The following is a 10,528-nucleotide window of genomic DNA, read 5'->3' as shown; positions in this document are numbered from 1 at the left end:
CTACACACTAATATCTAATCACTGAAAATGTCTCTATATCCAAAATTAGGTCATTTAGGCTTGGTGTATATGTAACACATTAATTTTGTGTAAACTTGTGTTCTGACATAAAGCAGTTTGTGTAGAAGGGAAACAAAATCCTCGGGAGCTGAGCACAGAACATTTCTGTCCTACCCATCCTTTACCAAAAGATAGTTGTGACGATGGCGTTCTAATAGTAGGGCATTCAGAAAGCAGTTCTCGGTGGCATCCTTCCCACCTGTCTGCCAAAATACCCGTGAAGACACTGACCCAGGTGAGAAATCACATCTCTGAAAAGTAGACATAATTGTCTACTCTCACAATTTCGGAGGAATTTCTGTGTGCCCCAGTTCTGAAGGCAGTAAACGGAAAACCACTAGACTTAGAGTAAAAAGGTCACAGTGGCATGATTCCTCATTGACCCTCCCATTCTCTGGCCCTTATGTCACGTGTCCATACTCCGTAATGTGCTAAATATTTAACAAGCTGTTACCTACGTCACCCCTAACATTGAATGCCAACTTGCCATTTGATCGTGTGTCAGGTGGGGACGGGTATCCCAAAGGCTGCTGCTTTTAATACTGCTCCCTCCTAGAAATGTTCCTTTTTGAAGGAAGTGTGGAACTTCAAGAAGACTATTGGGCAGGAAGCAAAAGAAGATGGCAGGCAACGGTATTCCTGGAGATGGAAACAAGTCCTTGGTGAAAGTTGTGCCGGGGTCTTGGTGACAAAGAGCTTTTGCAAGGGTTCATCCAGCTGTGCATTTTCATCCTCTCTGGTCATTCACAGCATCAGAGAACCAGGGCTGAGAGCGCACACAGTCCTTTCTTTTATGGCAAAATTGAGCCTTACAGCAGGGGGCATCCCATGGACTTTGAAAGAGAGGCCGAAGTGAATGGCAAGGCCAGAATAAATCCACATACTCTGTTTATTGTCAGATACCAGAAACAAAAGCAATGCGACCAAACGAGAAACACTCTGGGCCATCTGCACATAGATGAAGAAAACGGGCCCTTTTGGCTCCCTGGGCAGCACCATGGGGTCAGCAAGAACAATTGCCTTGTGAAAGGCAGCAGAGAGGGAGCCAAGAAAAAAGTGGTGGATCCATTTTCTAAGAAAGATTGGTATGAAGGGAAATGCTTGGCTGTGTTCAATGTCAGAAATATTGGAACAAGAATAGTCACGAGGACTCAAGGAACAAAATTGCATCTGATGGTCCCAAGGGTGGAGGAGTTTTTGAAGTGAGCCTCACTGATCTGCAGAATGATGAAGTTGCATTTTAAAAAATTAGGTTAATTCCTGAGGATGTTCAGGGCATAAATGGTCTGACTAATGTCTGTGGCATGGAACTTCCCCATGACAAAATGTACTCCATGGTCAAGTGGCAGACCACAGTGGAAGCTCGTGTTGATGTAAAGACTGATGGTTATTGACTTCACCTATCCTGTGTCAATGTCACTAAAAAAATTCAGGAAGGCCTCTTTTGCTCAGTGCAACAAGTCCCTCAACAAGTTCCCTGAATTCCAGAAGAAAATGATGGAAATCACAACCCACGAGGTGCAAATGACTTGAAAACAGTGGTCAATGACTGATTCTAGATAACATGGGAAAAGACATTAAAAAGGCCTGCCAGTCTATTTATCTGCTCCACAATGTCTTTGTTAGAAAAGTCAAAATGCTGAAGAAGCCCGTGTTTGAATTGGGAAAACTCATGGAGCTTCATGGTGAAAAGCTACTGGGGACGAAACAGGTGCTCAAGTTGAATGAGCTGGTAGATATGAGCTCCCAGTTCAAGAATCTGCTGAAAATTCAGATGTTTAATGATGAAAAATAAAATATCTTATTTTGATTTTAAAAAATAAACTAGAATATTATCCTAAAGAGCCAATGAGAGGACAAACAGGCCTTCCCTTCATAAAATAACTGACTGAAGCAAATACTATGTACCCATTTACAGTGAGACCAGCAATGGACAGAAGCAGGATTAGTCTCACTCATATAATTTTAAAATATAATACTTCTTGTCCCCTTGGCCACATTTACACATGACTTAGAGCATATTAAATTATTCTATGTTTTGTGGCAGGGAAGGAAACATGAGATTTTCTTTATTCCCCTCTTTGAACTCTCTGTCCCGAGAACCAGAAGGTTAAAACAAATGCAACCCCTCTTTCCCTTCCCCAAGTTCTTCTGTTACTGCACAGTGACACAGTTCTCATGTTTCCAGTTTCTTCCCATTGCAAAAGATACTTTAACTTTATTTTCGAAGTTCTCAGAACAGAAACTCAATTACAGAAGCTTGATTTGGCTGTTACATAAGCCCCCCCTTTCATGCTGGTCCCTTAGCTTCTCCCGGTCTCCATCTCCAGCACTGTAGAAGGACGTGATGGGGTTTAAACTGTGGTCTGTGCCGCTGAGGGGCTACTAGGGTCAGATTTGGGAGAGAAGGAATTGGACACGTCTCCAGCCCCCGCCCTTGTTCAGTCTGGGCGGTTTTGCATTCATCTGGTTTGCACAGTGGTCTTCCACATGAGAATGCATCCTGTTTGGGTCAGAGTTCTCTAGAGAAATAGAAACAATAGCAGATTTATTACACAGATGTATTGTAAGGAGCTGGATCACATAATTATAGAGGCTGCTGAGAAGTGCCCCCAACTTGCTGTCCACCAGTGAGACCCAGGAAGCCAGTGGTGTAATTCAGTCCAAGCCCCAAAGCCTGAGAACCAAGGGCAGTCAGGGCGGGAAAGATGAGATGAATGTTGTAGCTCGAGGACAGGCGCGTTCTTCCTTGCTCCCCCAACTTTTTGCCCCCTCTGGCCCTCAAAGGGTTAAAGCGGGAAGATTGCTTTGCGAAGTCCCTCAAGTCAAATGCTGATTTTATCCAGCACAAAATGGCAATGCCATTGAATATTTTTAACTGTTAAACATAGTGATGCTGAGTCAAACTCCTTTCAGTGCACTTTTCATATTCACAATAAAAAACGGGAGTACTTTGCTCTCCTGCACCTCACCTGTCAGTGTCAAAGTGTCATCTAGACCAAATGCACCGTGTTAGAGCATGGGTGATGGTCACGTAAGTTCTTGCTCCTCTTTCCTGATATCAAATACACCAAAAGGAGTGCACCTTAAAAGAAGGCTACTGGTAATGAGATGTTTAAAAACATGTTTCTGATGCTAGTCCTGCAGAAAGCTCTCCTTCCCTTAAACTGGACAGGATAAAATGTGGAAAATTCCCTTTTCTTTCTCTGACTAACAAATATATTGAGATAACACGATTAATGGGGAAAATCAACTGTCGGACAATTTTGTCATCAAGTGTTTTATTCAAACCAACGGAATTCAAGGACTTTAGGCTTTTCTGTTTTTATCATAAATTTTACTTTAATGTCTGGATATAGCTGATTAGGAAATGTAGACTGTAATTTAAAAGAAATACAGCAGCAGCAAGGGTCTATAGAAAGATCTCCTTGAGAGATATATTAGCTTAAAGCCCTATCTAGACCACTCATAAATTCTTGGAGGGAAATTGATTTTGTTTCCTCTTTGCTGCAGCAGTAAATAATCTTATAGCTTAGAAACAACCCCTATGCAAACTTTTCAGGATACACTAAAAAGAACAGAATTTGTCTCTTACAAAGGTATGATATCACGCAACTGTAACACTATACTTTGATTAAAATAAAAGCCCTTCTAAATTATTTTGGATAATATATTATAAACACATTATAATGGGGTTTTTTTTCTGATAGGTGTAATATAACTAAAATAGAAAGTAAAATAATAGAATAGACAGCACTGTGTGGTCAAATTTCACTTTTCCATCCATCCATCCATCCAACATACATTGTTATCACATCTACTGTGTGTCCAGCCCTGTGTTGATGACTGAAAGCACATTTTATGATGAAACTCAGAAAATCCTGAGTATCAGCACCCACAGTATAATGCATGGTAAATAAGTGATGCCTACTGATATGTGTATATAGAAGTGTGAATGAATAGAGAGAGAAGTCCAAGCTGGCACAAGCAGAGTAAATTTGCTAAGATGAGAAGCAAACTAATATTGACTATATGGAAGCAGACTTTTGCTTAAGACAGATCTGCATGATAGAATCCCAGTATTAGCATCTTTTGGCGACTTGCTAGGTGATTTTGGCCAAATTCTTTGTATCTCAGAACTTTGGAATGTCTGGTGTGAAATTAGGAAGAAAGTTCCACTCAAAAAAATTGCAAGAATAAAACAATGCAGAAGTTATTATGAATATTGCCAGAGACATTATTTGTTCTTTCCTCTTGTTTATAAATTTGCCAGTTGAGGAGGAGGCATCAGCGGATGTAGGTGCAGCAAGTTGTGAATGAAGGGCCGTAGCAGAATCAAGGATCAGCGGGGCGGTCCCTGTGGTGAGGGTCATAGGTCAGAGAAGGGAATTACCTCTGAATTTTGAAGAACCTCATGAGCCATGCTGACTTTTCCTATTACATCCATTAACCTACTTTAATTACAGTAATAAAATGACACAAATACCATGAAAAGAACTCAAAATTACTTTCATGTGTCAGATGATTTCTGAATACCAATATTAAAAATCAAAATAGTCCCTTGTATCAGAACGTATGTTAAAATTAATTCCAACTGAATTAAATTATTAAATGTAAAATTCAGAAAGAAATATTTTAAGTAAGAAGCAAATGTAGTTAAATAATAAATCATGGAGAAATAGGACTTTTCTACTTACTAAGCAATAAAATGACATGAGAAAAGATTAAAAGATTTAACTCCAGAAAGCTGAATATTTTTCAAATACTGCAAAAATAAAAATTAAGTCGAAACCAAACTGAATTAAAAAATTACAGCTCTACATGAATTAATACATGACTAAGGAACTCTTTTGTTTAACCTTTCTAGACATTGCATATATTTAGTCAACATTGTGTCCTTCAAATCTGTACTAAATATAGAGAGGAAGATCATTAATATCACTCCTACTAATTCAAGAAGCCATCAAAGCAACTGTTAGTTTCTAAGACTGAATGATGCAAATTTCCATTAAAAAAACCCACATAAATAATCAGTGAATTTCTCTGATAATATTTGGCAGGGTAGAATGAGATGTTACATATTTATCAAAATATATTGTCACAACTTCAGGATTCTAATTAAAAGTTAATTTTCCACTTTCTTTTTTTTTTCTAATAAAGTCAGACTTTAAAAAATATTTGTATTTATTTACTTTTAGAGAGGGGAAGGGAGGGCGAAAGAGAGAGAGAGGAACATCAATGTGTGGTTGTCTCTCGTGTGGCCCCTACTCGGGACCTGGCTCCCAACTCAGGCATGTGCTCTGACTGGGAATGGAACTTGCGACCCTTTGGTTCGCAGCCTGCGCTCAATCCACTGAGCTATGCCAGCCAGGGCAACTTTCCACTTTCTTTCTGCTTCAATGTGAAGTTTAGCATTGACATTTATCCTAAAAATAAAAAGCAATTTTGGAATTAGTAATTCAGTATCAACTACCATTTACTGAACACTGACTATGTGCCTAAAACTGTCCTAGCTGTTTTGACTTCTATTTTATTTTTCAATTCTTACAGAAGCCCATAATGTGGGTATTTTGATTGGAATGTAAATAAAGAAACTAAATGTTAGATGAGGTTAAATAAGTTGCCCTGAGTGATATTGCTAAGAAGAATTTGTTTCTGGATTCTTATCCAAATTCTAAACTTTAATATACACTTATATTACCCATGATTGCTTCGGGAAAGTGTAAATTATGGCAAAGATTATAAAACAACATAAGAGAGGAGACAAAACCAAAGAACCCCTGTTTTCAAAGAGAACGATGACCCAGAATGAGCATCTGACCCATTATTAGGCAGTGCCTTTACTTCCTGGTTCAACACAGGCAACTCCATCTTTCTGAAAATATGAGTCTCATCCATACGGTTTAAATAATCAGTGTTACCAGGGTCTGAGAGTGTTAATCTTCATTTCGACTGAGAATAACCTGAAGGGCCTTATAAAAATACTGGAGAGATTCAGAATTAAATGCTTTGGGACTCGGCATAGGTACTGACGCTTTCTCTTCTGAGCCGCCCTCAGTGATTCCAACACGCAAGATGGAGAACCACTGTTCCTCGTGCTTGGCTATTTCAAGAACAAGAATTGGGTTTGTGAACTATACTTCATGTTTAAAATACGTATATTCCTAATTAGACTTCACAGTTTAAATAGTAAAACAATAACAAGTGTCTTGTTTGTTGTCATTGAAATTACATGTAGTCACTGTGGTTAGTTAGCTCAGGTTGGTAAGATACTCTGATTTAAAAGCATGTATCCAATTAATAATCGTAAGAAAACAAATGAGCTATTAATAAATGCAGTTTATTTGCTGAGCAAAACGAGATCACTTGGGACCTCACACAGTTCTTCCAGCCTCTGGTTCACTGTTCAAAACACTCTGAAAAATCCTTTGCTGGAATCGCCATCGGATACCCCATCACGTGTTCCTGAATCTCATGGACAGTCTGAAATATCTTCCCTTTCAAAGGTGACTTTAGTTTTGGGAAAAGCCACAAGTCATACAGTGCCAAATCTGGGCTGTTGAGGGCTCAGTCACCTGGGTGATTTGGTGTTTGGCCAAAAAACTCTACACAAGACATGATGTGTGAGCAGGCGTGTTGTCATGATGAAGCTGCCAATCACTTGTTGCCTATAACAGCAGCTGTTTGGGTTGTATTGCATCTCTCAACCAATGAATAACATTGAGATAGTACTTGTTATTAATTGTTCAGTCTGGACGGGCATACTTGTGATGGACAACACCTTTCCAATCAATAAACACAGTTAACATGGTCTTGATCTTGCTGCGACTTTGCCCCACCTTCTTCAGGTGTGGAGAACCAGGCAACTTCCATGGGGATGACTGGGCCTTGTTTCTGGATCATAGCCATAGACCCACGATTCATCTCCTGTTATGACCTTCTTGAGAAAATCTGGTTCATTGGTAGCGGTTTGAATCAAGTCATTAGCAACTGCAGCACAATGTTCCTTCTGCTCTGGTAGCAGAAGCCACAGAATGAATTTTGCCACATGTTTCATGCCAGGATCCTGCATCAAAATCTTGAACACAGTAGTTTTGGGGACCCCCAGTTCAGCTGCTGGTTCTCACACTGCCAGTCCCTGATCTTTGCTGATTGCACATTCTCAGGTGTTCTGCTTGTTGCAGGCCTTCCAGAACATGGATTACTTTTAACAGATTCTTGTCCATCTTTGAAACATTTGCACCACTTTTATTTGTGCTATACTCATTGCGTCATCCACAAAAGCCTTCTGAATCATCCGAAGAGTTTCTGTGGATGAATGTTCAAGCTTAACACAAAATTTGATGCAGATTCATGGCTCTACTCACTCAGTCATTTTGAATGTGATGGTCACACAGGACACGTGCTCACTCAATGGCATCTACCACCCCCACTGACTAGTACAGTGAAGTCTTCATTGTTCACACACGTGCATTCCAGTCCACTCTCCTTGGTTGCCAGGTTACATGGGTGTCACACAAACCATTCTTGTTATTTTAATGATGGCCGACTTTTTCTGGACAAGGCTGTGTTTGAACTATCTCAGGATCTGAATCCTGCTTTAACATGACATTAACTTTTCGATTTCCCAACAGAAGGGACTATTAACTAACAGCAAATTGACAGATTCTGTTATAGCAGAGGATGTTAATATCCCTATTCAAAGTCTTGAAGCAGCTTACTTCAAGACATTAAGGCATTCAGTCTTAAGGAGTGGAATTGCATGACTATATTCTTTAAGATTAACAGAGGTGTCAACCTGTTCTCAATTTCAGTGTCTTTGGTTATATTTTGCTTTTTTGTTTATTTTGTTGATTAGAGGGAATTTCAGGGGAAGGGGGAAGGGTTTGAAGGAACTAGTATAAGGGACACATGGACAATAACAAGATGGAGTGGAGACAGGGGGAGGTGGGGAGGGCTGGGGGTGGGCTGGGGTGGGTGTAAAGGGTAGAAAACTGTACTTGAACAATGAAAATTTTAAAAAAAGATTAACAATGGTGTGATAGGAAGGGAAAGGAAGAAGGGAGGGAGAGATGAGGAAGGGAGGAAGGAAAGGAGGAAAAGAAGGAAAGAAAATATTCATGCATCCTGGTGGAAATGTGGAAGGTAAAACCACTACAGGCAACTAGTGATGGGTATAGTTGCCTGGGTGCCAGTAATTTGCAGCTCTTAAAAGTTTCTTTACATCATTTTTAAAGCAGACCTCATGATCATCGTGGCTTGAAGTGACTGTTCTCTTCCCTTCCTCATTGTGCTCTTTTGTGGAAAGCAGTGGGAAGAAAGCTAAGAGATAATGGTCAACAGATCTGATTACCCTCTTCCAAATTCCCATCGTAAAATCCTGCAATAATGCTGCCACCAGGGAGACCAAAAATGGAATTTGTCTTAAAAGATGTTAATAAAAATGAAACTAACTGGTATGTGCATAAATACAGTGGACCAAGTTTAAGCAAACATAGATTATAGAGTGAGTAGAAAAATAATATAAATAGTACTTTCACGATGAAAATCTTGGAAACTATACCTCACACAAAATCGTAATTTCTATCCCAGCTGAACCCTTGAGCCATCGGTGTAAAAACAGCACCGTTATTTCACTTCTTTTGGCCCGGGGATTGGAAAAATGAAGTCAGTTACTCAGTTACACTCAACAGGGCTTAGAAGTGAAAGTCAGGTGTTCTGACTCCAAATCTGGGGCATTTTCCTCCATGTCCCATTGTGCTTTGCAGTCTTTCCCTTTACTTTCCTCATTCCCTAAGGTTTCAGAGGACACGCCACATGTCCCATCTTTCTGGCTGTCTCTCCTGTTTCTTCAGCATTTCCCCAAATGCGTGTCATTGAACGCTTCATAATTTGGGCATCCTTTAAATGTTCCATGTAAAAAAAGAGATCTATAGTCAAATCTATTTAGGAATGCTTCCTCATACACAAGGTATTTATTCTTTTGAAAACAATGTATACTAGCACATTAAAAACTCTGAAAAGTCCTGAGAAATTCTGCAAGTCTGAGAAGTAAAGAAAGCTGTTTGCAGAAGTCCACCCAAGCGTGTTCCAAACTCCCGTGAGTGCAGGGAGCTTTTCTCGTTTCCCCATTGCCGTTCTTTATTCCACCAGTACGCCTACTCATCTGTTTCCCACTCCCCAAGTAAAACATAAACATGGAAAATAGTTTTGTATAATTATAACTTGCTATTTTCTGAATTCTTCCATTAATCAGGATGCAGTAGAGTATCCCCAAAGAAAGCTCAGACCCCACGGAAAGTTGTAGGTCCCCCTGCCAAGTGACTGAGTGTATTCACCCCGGCTGTGCATAACGAACAGATGGGGCAGAAATAGCATCGTGCCAGAGCGGGGACTGGCCTTGTAAGGGATGTGTTCAGTGTCCACATTTGCTTTAATATAAAACAATGTGGATCCAGGCTACTGAGTAAGAATGGACCAGGAAGACCGCAAGAGGGCCCATGGGGAATGACTGAGCCTTTCCAGCCAACCGCCAGAGCCAAGGACCCAGACCTTGGAGGGACATCTAGAATGTTCCAGCCCAGTAAGCTCCCAGCTAAATGAACCATATGGGTAGCCTCAGCCAGCGCTGCATGGAGAAGAACCAATCAGCCAAACTCAGCATCATAAGAATTCATGGATTATTGGGGCTGTAAGCCAGTACTTTTGTTGTTGTCTATTGTGACATAACAATTGCCAAACAAAACACAGTATCTCACACAACAGGGGAAGACTCCAGGGCAGGCCCTGCACTTGTAACTTTCCACGGCGTTTTAGCATAGACTGCACAAGGACGTCGAAAAACTAGGTGGCCTCAGGGTTAAAACATGCAGTCGTGAGAGGAAACGCCTCTTTCCTTAGCCGGTCCACACAACATTCACCACATTCGGTCCTGTGCTTGCTCTCTGCCATCGTGAAACAACCTTCTGCCTTAGCCATGACTTCTGCTGGGTGCACGTTCCCCAGGGTGGATGGCTCCAGTGTCTGCAGGCCGTCCTTCCCTTCTTCACTCGTCCCTTCCCAGCCTGTCCCCCACCCCTCCTGTCCGATGTTTCCGTGACTTTTATGTGAGCTATTTGCCCATAAAGACCCCAGAGTGAGAACTCTCCAGCCCACTGCAGACTTAGACCATTTTCGTGTTGCTATTCTTGATTTTGTTGTTAAGTCTGAATTGCCAGACTATGTTATGCAATACAGATATCCAAACTGACAGGGGCATTCAAAAAATAATGGCTGTCTTAGAGAAGGAATGCCCACATTATAAATGTACAAAAATAGGTTCCAGAAAAAAATCTCTTTATGAACTTTTTTTCCCTTGAAATCTTCATTTTACGAAGGCCCTCCCTGGGATGCACACCATCTGCTTTTGAAAAAAAAATTTCATTTCTTTAGGTTTGTTCTTGCCTTCTCATTCTGATCTAATGGACAA

At 40.6% G+C, this 10,528-nt stretch overlaps 1 pseudogene; it reads left to right on the top strand.

Annotated features, from left to right (window-relative positions):
• Nucleotides 1-888: 888 nt before the first annotated feature.
• Nucleotides 889-1,842, top strand: LOC118983785 (40S ribosomal protein S3a-like; annotated as a pseudogene).
• The last annotated feature ends 8,686 nt before the right edge of the window (nucleotides 1,843-10,528 follow it).

Source organism: Sturnira hondurensis, unplaced genomic scaffold (assembly GCF_014824575.4).
Source record: "Sturnira hondurensis isolate 20B ecotype Veracruz unplaced genomic scaffold, ASM1482457v3 Scaffold0003090, whole genome shotgun sequence".
In the NCBI taxonomy this organism is placed as follows: Eukaryota; Metazoa; Chordata; class Mammalia; order Chiroptera; family Phyllostomidae; genus Sturnira; species Sturnira hondurensis.
The sequence above is the reverse complement of the archived record's forward strand: the minus strand, read 5'-3'. Positions and strand labels throughout refer to the sequence as shown.